At 47.5% G+C, this 8,317-nt stretch overlaps 1 long non-coding RNA gene across 1 annotated transcript; it reads left to right on the forward strand.

The window, feature by feature from the left end:
- The first annotated feature begins 52 nt into the window (after nt 1–52).
- Nucleotides 53–7,333, forward strand: LOC121082244. The gene is made up of 3 exons (XR_005825947.1): nt 53–64; nt 6,151–6,153; nt 7,149–7,333. It is a non-coding gene; the product is annotated as an uncharacterized LOC121082244 (long non-coding RNA).
- The last annotated feature ends 984 nt before the right edge of the window (nt 7,334–8,317 follow it).

Consider the following 8,317-nt stretch of genomic DNA (forward strand, 5'->3'; position numbering starts at 1 on the left):
GGTAATTTAACTTGAACCCACTTAAGAATTGTCTTAAGATCCTGCCCAGGAATGCTCTTCCCATGTTTTTTAAGAAGAGCTTTCATAAGCTCATATACGTCTCTCTCAGGGGCCGACGCTTGATTCCCCATGTTTCCCACAGCTCACCTCTCTACTCCGGAGGGATTTCAGGCCGCCTCCTGCTTCCTTTCAGCAGATCATTCAAAGTTCTGTGGGAGTCGCAGCAAGCCGCTTCAGCTAAGCGGTTCGTCGACCCGTCACGTCGGATCCTTAAACGTATCACGTCGGGGTCACCAATTTGCCGCGATTGAGAGACGGAGACCCGGTCAGGTGGAATCAGATCAGATCTGCTTTATTGTTCTTAACATGCTTCTTTTATAAGGCTGCATACATAGTCTAAGATTATCGTGCACAAAGCTCATTGGTTACATATTGCAAAAGTGATTACATATTGCAAAAGCTAAGTTTCTTATTCGCTGTTCCTTTTCACTCTGCTTACTTCGTTTCCTAGGGTTACAAGTTCTGCTTCGGTACTCTCCATTGTATGCCTCAATCTTATGCTTGCTGACAGTTTCGGTTATAACCGGACCTACATTCTGTTTTGTATAACCACAGGCCTCAAGGTCGCAGTGCCCTTGTGGCCTAAACCTCCACTAGTTGTATTGCGTTATGTTCTTTCTCTTGCAGTCCGTTCTTCATGAGTTCCCACAGACCTCCCTCAATTAGATAAGTTTCACTGGAGGTCTTAGACAAATCATTCCCTTCAGGGCTGGTCCTGCTACTCCGGCTGCCGTTTACCCGATTCCAGGTGAATGTTCCCGGGTTTCGGCACCACTTGTTGCCTTCGCAGGCGCGCGGTGACCTGGTTCAGGAACAGCACGGCAGCCAATCCCTGGCCGCGCGGTCCATCAGCTCACAGACATCAATGTGGTGGATGGCAAATGGCGTTCATTGCTGAGCGGCGCGGCACTATATAGCCTGGGTTTACAGTGTCACTTCCGTCTGCTTACATCATAAGCTAAAAGCTGTTGGCTGCCTGGAGGGGGGCCCTGTGTTTCCGTACAGCGCGAGATCTTCCGGCCGCCAGGCCCTACCTAGCAACACACGTGTCTGCCAATACCAGGAGGAGGAACTGGGTGATGGAGCTGCTCTTGGACATCTGCTGCCTCCAACCATAGGGTCCCATTCATGAAGCAAACATAGTGACAAGTCAGGAAAGATTTCTGTGAGCCAAGTGAAAGCCATTTCACTTAGATGCGCCCCTGGTGCCCCCTGTCCCCCCCTCTGCCGTTCCTAGGAGAGCTCCCTTCCGAGCCCTGGCTGGAGCTGTGCTGAGTGCTGGCCGAGTGTGCTGTGAGGAGCAGGGGCTGTGCCCACTGGCTGCCCAGCAGTGAGCCCTGCTCTGCAGCAGGGGCTTCATGGGAACCCTGGGGGCAGGGGCCAGTCCTGGCCCTTGCCCTGGCTCAGCCCAAACTGCTCCCAGCGCAGAAGGGCCTGTCAGCATCGGCTCTGCCCGTGCTGAGCAACGGCCATGGCCAGAGTCAGGTCAGGAGGGCTTTGTGCTGTGCTCAGGGAGAGCAGAGTGAGTGCTGAGAGGCAAGGGGACTGTCTGTGCCTGAGGGCAGAGGCAGGCACTCTGCTCTCTCCATCCCTCTCCTTCCCAGCTGCCCAGCAATTGCTCCTTTCTTAGTTGGAGAGTGATCACACTGCCATGTGACCCTGACAAGCAGCCAGGCACTGCTGAGAGCAGAGGGATCCACTGCAGAGAACAGAATGCCTCATCCCTTCCCGAAGGCTCAGCACCACACTGCTATCCAAGGACACCCAGGGCTCACTGTGTGCCCTGGCAGGCACATACAGCTTGGGTGGACACCCGAGGTAGGTAGTCAAGTGTCTTGACCATGGCAAGTTCTTGCAGGAGACTCAGCTCCTCCCCCAGCCTCACAGACTGCATTGCCCACAGCATCACAGGTTAGGGGAAAGCTGGGACACCTCCATGGCTAGACAACATGTCTGCACAGGAGGACCCACAAGGTCTGCGCCTGAGCCTGCAGCTGAAAGCCCCTATTGCCAGAGAGCCTGTCTGCAATGCCAATAGCATCTGAGCAAGGCCAGGAGAGAGACAAAGGGACACTCGGGAGCTCCTTCCCCTTGCCCCAGCCCGGCACACCACCTCCCACACAGCAGCAGTGCAGGACAGTCACCCTCAGGCTCTGCTCAGCGAGAAATGGCAGCGTGGCAGCAGGAGAGATGCACTTCATCCCTTCTGCTGCTCTGCTGGACCAGGGGGTGTTGAAACACATGAAACCAACGGTCTAAAGGCTGTGCTGGGTGGGAGAGGAGAGCAGAGGTGTGTTGCTCAGGGAAGGCACCTGCACGGCAGACCATGGCCAGGAGGTGCCCCTATCTGCCCTGCATCAGGGTTCCCCTCAGCATCTCCCCCCCTCCCTGCCCAGGGCTCTGCTGCCTGCAGCTGTCCCTGCCAGCAGCTCTTTCTCTGGCCCCAGGGCCCTTCCCTGCCAGCGCTCACAGAGCCCAGCTCAGCCCTGTGGATAACTGGCTAGCTGAAAAATGGTATCATAGACATAGTCCAGCTGGCTGGACAAAAATGCACATCGCTCTCAGCTTATCTGAAGCAAAGCAAAATACACTGTCTTTGGCTGTTTTTGTTACACAATAACAGGAAGATTTGGGTGGGAAAAGAATGTTGCAGGTGGGAACAGAAAACTACAGAAGAGAAACTAGGGGCGGGCTTGGTATTTAGGCAACTAACCAATAATGAGCTTAACTTTTGTAATATGTATGAGCTAATTATAACAAGATATAAAAGGTGACTGTAAGGGACAATAAACGAAGTCTACTGATCACTCATATTGAGTGACTGTGTCTTCCCTCCGTCGCGACAAATGGCATCCGAACAGGGACCCTAGAGAGGGCTGAACCTGCGAGCCACGGTTCGACGGAGTTTCGGGTACTGGTCCTGAAAGCAGCACAGGAGGCGGAAGGGCACAGTCCCCGCGCCCAGGAGCACCTACAGAGGGTCCCGCCGGCCACGCGTCACCGAAGTCTCGCAAAGGCTGCAACAGCGCTGACGAAGGTATGGAGAGACAAGCGACGTATGATTCGCTCATACGCTTTTTAGAAAAGCGGAGCGTGCAGGACATAGATTGTAAAAAGGAATTACTCGGGTTATTAGCGTATGGGATAGCATCCGGGACCCCCGCGGCAGCGGCGAGTGGCGGCGCACGGCCCGGCAGGCCCCTTCCCAGACCACGGTTTCTCTCCAAGGCGGCACCCCCCCCCCCTCCAATCGGCACCATGGCGATGCAAGCAGCCAAGCGAGCTAACATCTGGCTGCCCCCAGAGGTCAATCGGATCCTTTATATTCGGAACCTGCCGTATAAAATCACAGCGGAGGAAATGTGTGATATATTTGGGAAATACGGACCTATTCGACAACTCAGAGTTGGAAACACTCCTGAAACAAGTGGAACAGCTTAAGCTTCTCAAGGAAAAATACGGACTTGATTAGAAACCCACAAAAAAAAAAAAAAAAAAAAAAAAAAAAGTGCTTCAGATGTCACCTACAAGAAATGGGTTTCTGCTTTGAACTAGCAAACATCTCTGTGTTTAAAAAGAAGCCTTTTTGCCTTGATGGAGATAATTCATTCTGTATTCTGTATTTATGCTGTATTCTGAATGTGGAAAGTGGTTGGGACTAGGAGGCTGGCTTAAAGGCATTTTGCCAACGGGATCATTATTTTTGATCATTATTGTAATAATAGTTTTTTGATCAAAACCAGCCAAAATTATTTGTAAGCATTAGGCCTATCTGAAGAGAATGCCTTTATTTGAATCAGCAGTTAAGGTGTAGTTTAGTCTGATGCTGTGGTTTTATCTGCTCCTGGTGAATTTTTGAAGTGATGAAATCAGAGGTACAAGGTATACTAAGAGTTAGGCAGGTAATAAGGTAATAATCTAAGTAAGGGTGCTGTCTTTTATATCTACAAGTGCAATCTGCTTTTACGTAGCAGAGAGAAACTTGAACAATAAGGTTGCTTGAGCGAGATGTGCATGTGACAACTTGGGAAAAGGGATATCACAACTGGAGTGCAACAGTGTTTCTATGTCTGGCAGAGTGAAATCTTTCAAGACCTGAGTTTAGACAGTCTAAAATAAATTGTTAGTATTCAGAAAACCCATCTTAAGCCTCTTTTGCTTCCATAGTGTTATGGAAGTCAACTGCTATTGTAGAGAATTAATGATTTTTTAATACATATTAACAAATACTACTGTTTTAACTTGAGGCAGTTGAGTGAGAAATACTCACGTGTAGCATTTGAGGGAATGTCAGCATAAATCACACTTACAGTAAGACTGCATTTTTAATTACTGTACTCGTTAAGATTCGATGATGCCATAAGGCTAAGGCCTTTTATCACAGATTGGTTCTGAACTAAAAGGTGTGTGCACACTGTAGATATGCACATTTGTGTTATTTTCCTTAATTGGCTACAAAATAATATAATTAGGTTGGGGACTAGATCTTGGGAATTTGTCTATGATACTGTTTGTTAAGGAACGTGCATAACACACAGCACCCATGTAGGCTTGGCTTGTGGCATAGTTGTCAAATTTAGCATAGACACTCAGACAGATAAGCAACGTACTCTTCTTGTGTGTATCACCTACAAGCCATTATGGCTTAGTGTGTAACTCTGTATGTAACTATTGAAAAATCCACTTATGAATGTATATAGCTTAGAACTAATTTCCCCCCTTTGTTAATTCTTTGATATCAATGAGGTATTCTTCAGAAAATGTATGGACTGGTTGGTTGCATAAGGGCAGTTGTTGTTTGGACAGATAATTGTTAATGGTCAGGGATTTTCCACTAAAATATTTGCAAATATTCCTAGTTAAACATCAGTTTGGTTTCTTTTTGGGTTTTGAGCTTGCATTAGTCCATGTTCAGAACTTTAAAATTACCTTTGAATTTTTTAAACTTTTTATATCACTGGAACAGATAGAGCATCTAAATTAAAGCTTCAAGCTAACTTTATTTTTCAAGTGTTTCTGGAATTATACTTCTGAACTGAGATTTTATAAGTTGGCTGTGTATTTTCCTGTGTTAAAAGGCTGTTATTGAAAATGGTCAACCAAGCCTATGTTGCCCAAAATAAAAACGGGGGAATTGTGGATAACTGGCTAGCTGAAAAAAGGTCTCATAGACATAGTCCAGCTGGCTGGACAAAAATGCACATCGCTCTCAGCTTATCTGAAGTAAAGCAAAATACACTGTCTTTGGCTGTTCTTGTTACACAAGAACAGGAAGATTTTGGTGGGAAAAAAATGTTGCAGGTGGGAACAGAAAATGACAGAAGAGAAACTAGGGGCGGGCTTGGTATTTAGGTAACTAACCAATAATGAGCTTAACTTTTGTAATATGTATGAGCTAATTATAACAAGATATAAAAGGTGACTGTAAGGGACAATAAACGAAGTCTGCTGATCACTCATATTGAGTGACTGTGTCTTCCCTCCGTCGCAACACAGCCCCTGTGTGCCCAGCTCTGCCCTGCAGCCACTCTCTGTCTGCAGGCAGGAACAAACAGCTCCCCCAAAGCCTGAGGGAAAAGGAGAGCTGATGCTGGTTTCATCTGCAGCGTGCTGGGGAGGGAAGGCACTTGCTCAGCTTCCTCATCAACCTCCCTGTGATGCTTTCAGCATCTCAGCCCCTGCTCTGACCTGCACAGCTGAGTTTCCATTGCCACCAAGCAGAGCCACGGAAAAGTGGCAGCAGAGATTCAGGCAAGCACAGAGCCAAGCAGGAAACCCCTGCCATGAACATATGGACAGGACCTTAGAGGCAAGTCTCCAAGTATGGTCCAGCTGATAAGCGGGGATGTGCTGGAGCTTGTTGAGAAAGAGGGGGGTTAAGAGATAGAGTAAAGTTTAACGATTATGATAGTCTGTTTAGCTTTTTAGGGTAAAAGTTGTAAAATTTAAGCTGTTTGCCAAATCTTACACGGTTTGCTTGGGTACTGTGATAAGGTGTACGGGAGTAAAGGGCTTCATGACCATATAAGTCCAGCTTTATGACCATATAAGTCCAAAGAAAGATTACAACCTTGCAAGAACAAGCCAAAGCTGGTTCTGCGGTTTGGACAAAGAGCAGGACGTTACTGAGCCTGCGCCAGATGTGGGGGTCACGAGGAAGACTCACCTGCCTTCATCGTCAGGACCCCTGACGACCACCACCAGGGGACACTGCGCAAACTCAGTCGGGAGAGAGATATGGAAATGACTTGCAGAACTAATTTTAATACAAAGCGGGGATAGGTAATGCATATGTATAGGCGTATTACGTCATATTATGAATATGTAATGAGTTACCTTATAAAAACAGAGCAAGTTTCGTGTCAGGTGCGCACGGTTTTGGCGGGACTACTCCCCCGTGCTGCCCAGCGCTGAATAAACATACCTACTTTACAATCTTACAGATTGTGGAGTCTGCTTTCCGCGCGTCAGTTTTGGCAAGCCAGCCAGGAGGATCTCCACTCGGCTGCGGGACCGACTGCGGAGCGGACGCTCCTAGGCGCGCCCCGAGCATTTTACTCGGAGGAGTCTCCGCTGCCGGCCGATCACCGCGGGAGTGGACAACAGCCTCTTGAAGCTGCGGATTTAACGGTATGTTTAACGAAGGGACTTGAGCGTACGCACATTCGGGGCTGCTGATAAATCGCGCAGAGACGTCTGGCGTGCAGCATAGTGCCCGTGGGTTGGGTACCTGTAGGGTTTGGGACTGCAGTTTGGGACTGCAATTGGGAAACTCGCTGGCTGATAGAGCGGCCGGTAGCGATCTCGGGGATAGATCGACTGAGTTTGAGGTAACCGCTGTATCCCGTTGTTGGGAGCCAGGAGAAGCAGGAGAGGGGTAAGCGGGCCTCTGGTAATTCACACAATATTTGCAGCTGCTAAAAGGTTGTTAACTGGAGCGATGCTATGTTAGATTTCTTTTGGTATTGATTTTGGTTATGGCAATAAGGCATTTGGAATAGACTACCGATTTGAATTTGTCGAACCATAGTGTTTGTGTGAAGTGATGTGTGTGTGATTTTCTCTGAGTGCGTGGACGTCCGTGAGAGTGGAATTGAGTGAGAATAAGTGAGAGCGTGGCTGACAGGCGTAAAAAGAGAATTTAAAAGTCAGTTTAAATTCCTTAAGAGTATATTGAAAATGGGTAACACCCAAGGAGGGATACTAAAAAAGAGTCCTCTGGGTTGTATACTCGCCCATTGGAAGGATATTGTTGGGAAGGGAAGCACAGAAAGTAAAAAAAATCCTCATTAAATATTGTAATCAGTGGTGGCCGTTGTATAAGTTAGAGGGCAAAGTTAAGTGGCCATTTAATTGAACATTGGATTATAATACTTTGTTACAGCTTATGCTGTTCTTGAGAAGAGAAGGAAAATGGGATGAAGTATCATATGCAGATATGTTTTTCACACTGCGAAACCATCCGGAGTGGCAAAGGGACTGTGGGATAACACCCCCACAGGACCCTATGGTACTCGCATTGGAGCGAGAAAATAAAATGGTAGAAGTAAACTGAAAAGATGCTGTTCTTCCTGCAGCATTGGGCAGAGGTGTACAAAGGCAGACAAGGTTCACCAAGCCCCCGAACAGGACTTAGATGACTTGTTTAAACCTCCCCCCCGGGCACGGGACAAGGATGTGGATTCGGAAGGAGCTTTTAATCCTCCTGATAGCCCTGTATCTTCCCACACTCGGCAGAAGTCTGCCCTGACTACTTTACAAGCACCCCTCCGAGAGGCGGTGGGGCCAGATGGTGGAACAATGCTAATTAAAGTGCCTTTCTCCACTGCTGATTTGGGAGAGTGGAGAAAGATTGCAAAGGATTATAGAAGTGACCCGATAAGTGTAGCCAGGCATTTCCAATTTATCGTAAAACAACACAATCCCGATTGGAATGATATACAATTATTATTGGAATATTTGACTGAAACTAAAAAAACCAGCTAGTTTTGAAAACAGCAGGAAATTTGGCCGAAGACCATTATAAAAATACAGGAGGGGATGTTAAGGAACATTTCCCCCTCCAAAGCCCAAAGTGGGATGCTTATAGATCGGCACATATGCAAAAATTACAGGAATATCAGGAATGGATTTCAAAGGGAATGGAGAGAGCAATTCCCAAAACTATAAACTGGTCAGCTTTATATGCAGTTAAGCAAACTCCTTCTGAGTCCCCGTCTGAGTTCCTGGATAGGCTGAGGGATGTGATGCGCTGTAA

The sequence above is a fragment of the Falco naumanni genome, unplaced genomic scaffold (genome assembly GCF_017639655.2).
Source record: "Falco naumanni isolate bFalNau1 unplaced genomic scaffold, bFalNau1.pat scaffold_46_arrow_pat_ctg1, whole genome shotgun sequence".
In the NCBI taxonomy this organism is placed as follows: Eukaryota; Metazoa; Chordata; class Aves; order Falconiformes; family Falconidae; genus Falco; species Falco naumanni.